The sequence below is a fragment of the Geotrypetes seraphini genome, chromosome 18 (assembly GCF_902459505.1).
Source record: "Geotrypetes seraphini chromosome 18, aGeoSer1.1, whole genome shotgun sequence".
Classification (NCBI taxonomy): Eukaryota; Metazoa; Chordata; class Amphibia; order Gymnophiona; family Dermophiidae; genus Geotrypetes; species Geotrypetes seraphini.
Genome location: NC_047101.1, coordinates 14,773,463 through 14,781,475, shown reverse-complemented (window position 1 = coordinate 14,781,475; position 8,013 = coordinate 14,773,463). Strand labels below are relative to the sequence as shown.

General features: G+C 46.2%; 1 long non-coding RNA gene across 1 annotated transcript; it reads right to left on the bottom strand.

Annotated features, from left to right (window-relative positions):
- Window positions 1-1,111: 1,111 nt before the first annotated feature.
- On the bottom strand, window positions 1,112-3,716 carry LOC117351789. The gene is made up of 2 exons (XR_004537515.1): window positions 3,395-3,716; window positions 1,112-1,489 (listed from the first exon to the last, which is right to left on the bottom strand). It is a non-coding gene; the product is annotated as an uncharacterized LOC117351789 (long non-coding RNA).
- Between the last annotated feature and the right edge of the window lie 4,297 nt (window positions 3,717-8,013).

Below are 8,013 nucleotides of genomic sequence, written 5' to 3'. Positions count from 1 at the left end.
GCTGAAAATTAAAAAGGAGAAAGGGTGAAATTTGGATGGATAAGAACATAAGAAGTTGCCTCTGATGGGTCAGCCCAGAGGTCCATCGCGCCCAGCAGTCCGCAGCTGCGGCGGCCCATCAGGTCCATGACATGTAAGGTGATCCTTGTCTAAACCCTTTAATCCCCCTTACTGACTAAACGTATCTTTATTGTAAACCATTTCTATCCCATGTACTGTCAAATGTATCTTTATTGTAAACCGCTTCGAACTTCACGGTATAGCGGTATATAAGAAATAAATTATTATTATTATTATTCTTTCTATAACCTATCTCCACCTCTGTCTGTATCCCTCAATCCCCCTATCCTTCAGGAATTTATCCAATCCTTCTTTAAAACCCCACAGTGTACTCTGTCCTATCACAACCTCCGGAAGCGCATTCCAGGTGTCCACCACCCTCTGAGTAAAAAAAAAGGGAAGTAACTGAAAAGGAAGAATGAATATCTTAGATGTAGTGAGGGAATGAAACAAGAGAGAAGAGAGAATAAATTAAAATGGACAGCAGACGCTAGAAAGAGAATTAGCAGAAGACTAACATGAAAGCAGAAAAGAAAAACTGGGACCAAGACGATGGAAAAGCAAAATGTCCAGACAACAAAGATAGTGAAAAAGTGTTTTAGTCTGACTTTATTAATGGGAATATGTTGCCCAATTCAATTCCTCTCCACTTAAACAAACTGCAAAATATGTTCTCCCACCAGACGCCTACAGAGATGACAGAAAAAGCCTCAGGTCACAGGTGAACCATTATGCAGCTAGCTCTGCCCAACTGGACATCATTGGCATAAAATACTTTCACCAGTTGAGTAAGCAAAAAAAAAAAAAAAAATGGGGGTGAGACAAACCACAAAACAGTGTATTCAACCTGGGTACGTCCCGTTCTCGCCAACGTTTCGTGGTAATAGACCAGTTCTTCCGTGGCTATTTGGACAGTGGTGAAAGCTGAGCAGGTTCAGGGGGCTGCAGCAGCTTGGGCGAGTTCTGGCCCCTGGACCTGAGGGGCTGAAGGTGGTCATCAGCTGGTAAGGCCAGGGCAATGTGGGGGTTGGGCCACTGATTGCGCTCAGCACAAAATTATTATTTTTTTTAATTGTGAAATTTCCAAATAACGTTTACAAAGAAACATAACAGGATATGGAAACATAACAAATCATTTTGCATAATTGTTATCATTTCAAAAATCAGAAATTCCATCTAGCCCTTATTAAAAGAAGAGGCGCACTGTTTAATAACAGAAATGTATTTCAAAGGAAAATTCAAGGAAGTGCTCAGCACAAAATTAAAACACATCTCTGGGGTTTTTTAAAATTGTTTTTTAAATTTCTCCAATACTTCAGTTCTGTTATGCTCGGGCCGGTCTCTCACTGGAAGGTGCTGTCACGGCCCACAGGGTCAGAGCTATGGCTGCTTCTGTGGCTTTCCTCCGTTCTACGCCCATCGAGGAAATCTGCAAGGAAAAGATAAGTGTACATGAACTATTTTCTCCAGCATTTTTTTTTTTTTTTTACATGAGACACAGTTTAGAAATAGGTCAGTAGTGCACTAGGACAGAGGGACCTAGGGTCGGCTTCTTTAGTACAGGACAAACTATGGCTAACTGCCATAGAGATGGAAACTGACCAGTTGATAAGCTCTTCCCGCCAGTCTTACAACTTTGAAAAGCCGTCCAGACCCCCGGACAAGTCCTCGGAAATCCAGACGTCTGGTAACCCTACTTATAATGGGCTGACGAGACAATCGTTTTACTTTATAGGACGAGACAAAGAAAAACCATTGCTCAAGTCCCTGACTAAAGGGTTAAATTCACTCCTTAACTAAATTCTGCAGAATGAGCTCCAGTGCATCCCTCCCCTCCCACCACTCCACATAGCCCCCCCATCCTAGAGGAGAAGTAGACCCAAGGCTTCCTTCATCATCAACCCTTCCACGAGAAGGTCACCGAGAGGCCTGTCATCCTCGTCCTCCTCCACGCTGAGACAGGATTACATACCGAAAGGCTCTTTCCCTTCACAGCTCATTAAGGGCTCTCCAATTTTGCCTCCCCATTCCTAATGCCGTCCTCTGCCTAACACCTTCCCCTCCCCCCAGATCCTTGCGTGCCAATTTGAGGGGTTTCCGCAAAGAAAATGCAGGGCTATTACTGGCCCCAAATTTGGAGACCTAATATCATGGTCTGCCTCAGGAAAAAAAAAAATAGAAGACTGGTCCTAGCATGGCCTACTGAATAGTAGTGGTCAAACAATGACCACACATCCCTCTTCAGCCACAAAAAAGTTAGGGCCCCTTGTTGAGTGGGTCATTCAACCCTTATTTTATACAATGTATTTAATTTAAAGAAAGGTCACAAAATAGGTGGCCACAGAACTAAAGTCAGGAGCAGATACTCGTATGGTAGGACCGGTAACACCAAAGACCCTTCAAAACTCCAAAGTCAAAGAGTGTAACTGCTTCCGCCTTCCCATCTTGCCCACACCCTGCAATAAATCTAAGTGTTTGTTATCTAATAGCTAGATGCCTTATCTGCCTGGCTACTTATTAACCCAGTTCAAACACAGCACATGGATTCCTAACAGAACTACTCTAATTCCTTATACAGTTTGTTGGCTTCTAATTTTGGTCACGATTCACATACTATGTTAACATTTAATGTCCCTAAAAATGTTATCTACCACCCCTCACCTGTCAACATCGTCACTCCAATCGCTGCCACCTTTAGCAAAACCTGAGGCCCAACTCCAAAAGAACCTGGCACCATGTCAGCAACAACAACAACAAAAAAAAGCCAACCACACTCACCAACCACCCTCCAACCTCCTTAGCAGTGGCATAAAAAGTAGAAGCTGGCATACTTAGGTCCTGGTACCTTTTCAGAAAATGAACACCAACACAATATTTCAGTCAAACAGTGACCCTCTGGAACTGTACCTTTAACGAGCAGGAAGAAGGGAACGCTTGTCTGGCTGGAGGTCTTGTTTATAATCTCCCTGAAGTCTCCTACAATTTCAGAAGGAACTGAATCCCAAAAACACCGAGCTCAAATATCAGCTGTACAACACAGCTGCCTCCTGCCAACCCCACATACACACACACTCAGTCATTTGCCTATACATAGTACGCTGAAACCCTAGAGGACTTGTACACTCTCCTCCTTTGCTCCTCAGGATTTTTTTAAGATGTAATTCCTGCCCTTGGATGAGGGTACACCAAGGTATTTCGATTTACACGCGGGCTATGGAATGCTTCCTGGTATCTTGAATATTTCCCCGTGGGCTTTGAGCCCCAATGGGGTGGTCATTTCCGGGTTCCTCTCCCATCCCAAGAAAATGATCATGAACCGCTTTTTGCGCCTCACCTCGGGAGAGGTCCGTGGTGGCCGCAGTTCACAGACACCATGCTTTCCGGATACGTTGGAGTTACTTGCTCCAATGTCACGGCATTCAGATGGGTCTTCGGGTTCTCTCCGGGACCGAGAAGGCTGCCAGGATTTCTGCGTGTGTCAGAAGAGCGTAGAAGAGCTTGGGCTCGGGCTCCCAAAAGCCCTATCTAGAGTGTCCAAGGTTAGTAAAGAAAGCAGCCATCAATTAAGCATAAGCCAAATGCGAACTTCCACATTCAGAGGGGCTCAGCCAAAGAAAACAGAGTCAAATCCAGCCTCCTCCCCAGTGTCTGCAAGAAAGCTTGGCCAGCTGTCAAATCTTTGCAAACCACTGCTGGGATCATTACCGCCATTCCTCACACGGATACACATTATCCAATAATTGTATATTTTTCTATTCCTCAAACTCACTGGGTTTCAAGTAGAAATGTGGACCCTTAATTGAATTTACACTTTGCCTGAAAATGAGCTTTTCTTTCAAAAAGGTTCATAGAATTATTTACCTTCTCCTCCTTCCGGCTAAAGTCTGGGGGGGGGGGGGGGGGCCCTGGAATTCTCGTCTTCCCAAGAGGAAATCCTTTAGTCTTCTGACCAAATGAATTTGTAAGGCTGGAACAAGTTTTCTGCACCCCTCCCCCCCTACTTGGACTCTGTGGCGTCAAAAGGTCAAACGGGTAGCTGGGCTTTGGCCTTCAGCACGAGGCTGACGAGATGCTTGAAGCTGTGAGGTTTCACAACCAGTTTATTTACTTTTTGATATACCGACCATCAACAAGTATCTGGTCAGTTTGCAAAACCAACAATTTAAAAACTTGACAAGACGAGGATGATTTGATACAATAGGCACTGAGGGTAAGATTCAAAATTACATGGAAGAAAAATAAAATTTAAAGGAAAGGAAGGAGGGGAAAGGGATGAACGAGAGGGGAGGTGGCTTCTTAAAAGCAGGTTCTGGTTCATCGTTAATGTAAAGGGGAATGGATCTTAGCTTGTATTGTGGTAAGGTTTCGAGTCTGATTTTAAATTTGTCAAGAGATTCTTCACATTCTTAGTCCATCTTCCTTCTGCAAAGCAGCTAATCCACGCACACTAAAAACACCAGCCAGGGAAATGACTTAGTAATGGCTGGTGGCTTTTTTAGAGCCATGGACAAGTTGCCCCAATAGCTCCAACCTGCACAAAACTAAAGAAAGGTCTAGTGGCCAGGCATCAGCAACTTTTCAATCTTTCAGGATTGCTTGCCTTACCCGGACATCAAACCCACAAATTCCACCATGACATTTGAACTCGGAAGGACTTTACCTGGGCCTGATGTTCCTACATTCCTCCCCATCTCTCACGGAACCTAACGTCGTCCCAGTAAGGACGTAGGACCCCTGAGGAAGGCATTTTTTTGCCAAGACATGGCCCATGCAGCTAATCCATGTACACTAAAAACACGAGCCAGGGAAATGACTTAGTAATGGCCGGTGGCTTTTTTAGAGCCATGGACAAGTTGCCCCAATAGCTCCAACCTGCACAAAACTAAAGAAAGGTCTAGTGGCCAGGCATCAGCAACTTTTCAATCTTTCAGGATTGCTTGCCTTACCCGCACATCAAACCCACATATTCCACCATGACATTTGAACTCGGAAGGACTTTACCTGGGCCTGATGTTCCTACATTCCTCCCCATCTCTCACGGAACCTAACGTCGTCCCGGTAAGGACGTAGGACCCCTGAGGAAGGCATTTTTTTGCCAAGACATGGCCCATGCAGCTAATCCATGTACACTAAAAACACGAGCCAGGGAAATGACTTAGTAATGGCCGGTGGCTTTTTTAGAGCCATGGACAAGTTGCCCCAATAGCTCCAACCTGCACAAAACTAAAGAAAGGTCTAGTGGCCAGGCATCAGCAACTTTTCAATCTTTCAGGATTGCTTGCCTTACCCGGACATCAAACCCACAAATTCCACCATGACATTTGAACTCGGAAGGACTTTACCTGGGCCTGATGTTCCTACATTCCTCCCCATCTCTCACGGAACCTAACGTCGTCCCAGTAAGGACGTAGGACCCCTGAGGAAGGCATTTTTTTGCCAAGACATGGCCCATGCAGCTAATCCATGTACACTAAAAACACGAGCCAGGGAAATGACTTAGTAATGGCCGGTGGCTTTTTTAGAGCCATGGACAAGTTGCCCCAATAGCTCCAACCTGCACAAAACTAAAGAAAGGTCTAGTGGCCAGGCATCAGCAACTTTTCAATCTTTCAGGATTGCTTGCCTTACCCGCACATCAAACCCACATATTCCACCATGACATTTGAACTCGGAAGGACTTTACCTGGGCCTGATGTTCCTACATTCCTCCCCATCTCTCACGGAACCTAACGTCGTCCCGGTAAGGACGTAGGACCCCTGAGGAAGGCATTTTTTTGCCAAGACATGGCCCATGCAGCTAATCCATGTACACTAAAAACACGAGCCAGGGAAATGACTTAGTAATGGCCGGTGGCTTTTTTAGAGCCATGGACAAGTTGCCCCAATAGCTCCAACCTGCACAAAACTAAAGAAAGGTCTAGTGGCCAGGCATCAGCAACTTTTCAATCTTTCAGGATTGCTTGCCTTACCCGCACATCAAACCCACATATTCCACCATGACATTTGAACTCGGAAGGACTTTACCTGGGCCCGATGTTCCTACAATCCTCCCCATCTCTCACGGAACCTAACGCCGCTCCGATAAGGACGTAGGACCCACGAGAAAGGCATTTTTTTTTGCCAAGACATGGCCCTTGCAGCTAATCCATGCACACTAAAAACACGAGCCAGGGAAATAACTTAGTAATGGCCGGTGGCTTTTTAGAGCCATGGACAAGTTGCCCCAACAGCTCCAACCTGCACAAAACTAAAGAAAGGTCTAGTGGCCAGGCATCAGCAACTTTTCAATCTTTCAGGATTGCTTGCCTTACCCGCACATCAAACCCACAAATTCCACCATGACATTTGAACTCGGAAGGACTTTACCTGGGCCTGATGTTCCTACATTCCTCCCCATCTCTCAAGCAAGGGGGCACGGGCTCGTCCTCCCTCTGCCAGGAAGCTCTCAGGGTCTGGGATTGGGCGGTTCGCCACAACACCTTCCTCAAAGCTGTCTACATTCAGAGGAAGGACAATGTCTTGGCAGACAACTTGAGTCGACTTCTCCAGCCTCACGAATGGACACTCCATTCCAACCCCCTTCATCGCATCTTTGCACAATGGGGGACGCCTCAGATCGACCTCTTTGCGGCTCCCCACAACTTCAAACTGCCTCAGTTTTGCTCCAGGATCTACACTCCTCAGCGCCTCGAGGCAGATGCCTTTCTGCTGGATTGGGGGAATCGCTTTCTGTATGTGTTTCCTCCATTTCCTCTCATTCAAAAGACTCTGGTCAAGTTGAGATCCGACCAGGCCACCATGATTCTGATAGCTCCTCGGTGGCCCAGACAACCTTGGTTCTCCCTTCTACTTCAACTCAGCAGCAGGGAGCTGGTACTTCTTCCAGTGTTTCCTTCACTACTTACTCAGCATCAAGGATCACTGCTTCATCCCAACCTGCAGTCTCTCCACCTGACAGCTTGGTTCCTCTCAACGTAACTCCTCACCAGTTTTCCCAGGCGGTGAGGGATGTCTTGGAGGCTTCCAGGAAGCCTGCTACTCGTCAATGCTACTCCCAGAAATGGACTAGATTTTCTTCCTGGTGTATTTCCAATTCCAAGGAGCCTCAGCGAGCCTCCCTATCCTCTGTATTGGACTATCTTCTACACCTGTCTCAGTCTGGTCTCAAGTCTACATCTATACGAGTCCACCTGAGTGCTATTGCGGCTTTCCATCAGCCTCTACAAGGGAAACCTCTCTCTGCTCATCCTGTGGTTTCCAGATTTATGAAAGGACTTTTTCATGTCAACCCTCCTCTCAAACCTCCTCCAGTGGTTTGGGATCTCAATGTTGTCCTTTCTCTGCTTATGAAACCTCCTTTTGAGCCTCTCAACAAGGCTCCTCTTAAGTTTCTCACCTGGAAAGTGGTTTTTCTGGTGGCCCTCACATCTGCTCGCAGGGTCAGTGAGCTTCAGGCCTTAGTGGCGGATCCACCTTTCACAGTGTTCCATCATGACAAAGTGGTCCTTCGCACTCATCCGAAATTCCTGCCTAAAGTGGTCTCTGAATTTCATCTCAACCAATCTATTGTACTTCCAGTGTTTTTTCCAAAGCCTCATTCTCATTCTGGAGAATCAGCTCTTCATACTCTGGACTGTAAACGTGCTTTGGCTTTCTACCTGGATCGCACCAAACCACACAGAACTGCTCCTCAACTTTTTGTCTCCTTTGATCCAAACAAGTTGGGACGACCTGTATCGAAGCGTACCATCTCCAACTGGATGGCGGCTTGTATCTCTTTTTGCTATGCCCAGGCTGGATTATCCCTTCCCTGTAAGGTCACAGCCCATAAGGTCAGAGCAATGGCAGCCTCTGTAGCCTTCCTCAGATCGACACCGATCGAGGAGATTTGTAAGGCTGCCACTTGGTCCTCAGTTCATACATTCACCTCTCATTATTGTCTGGATACTTTCT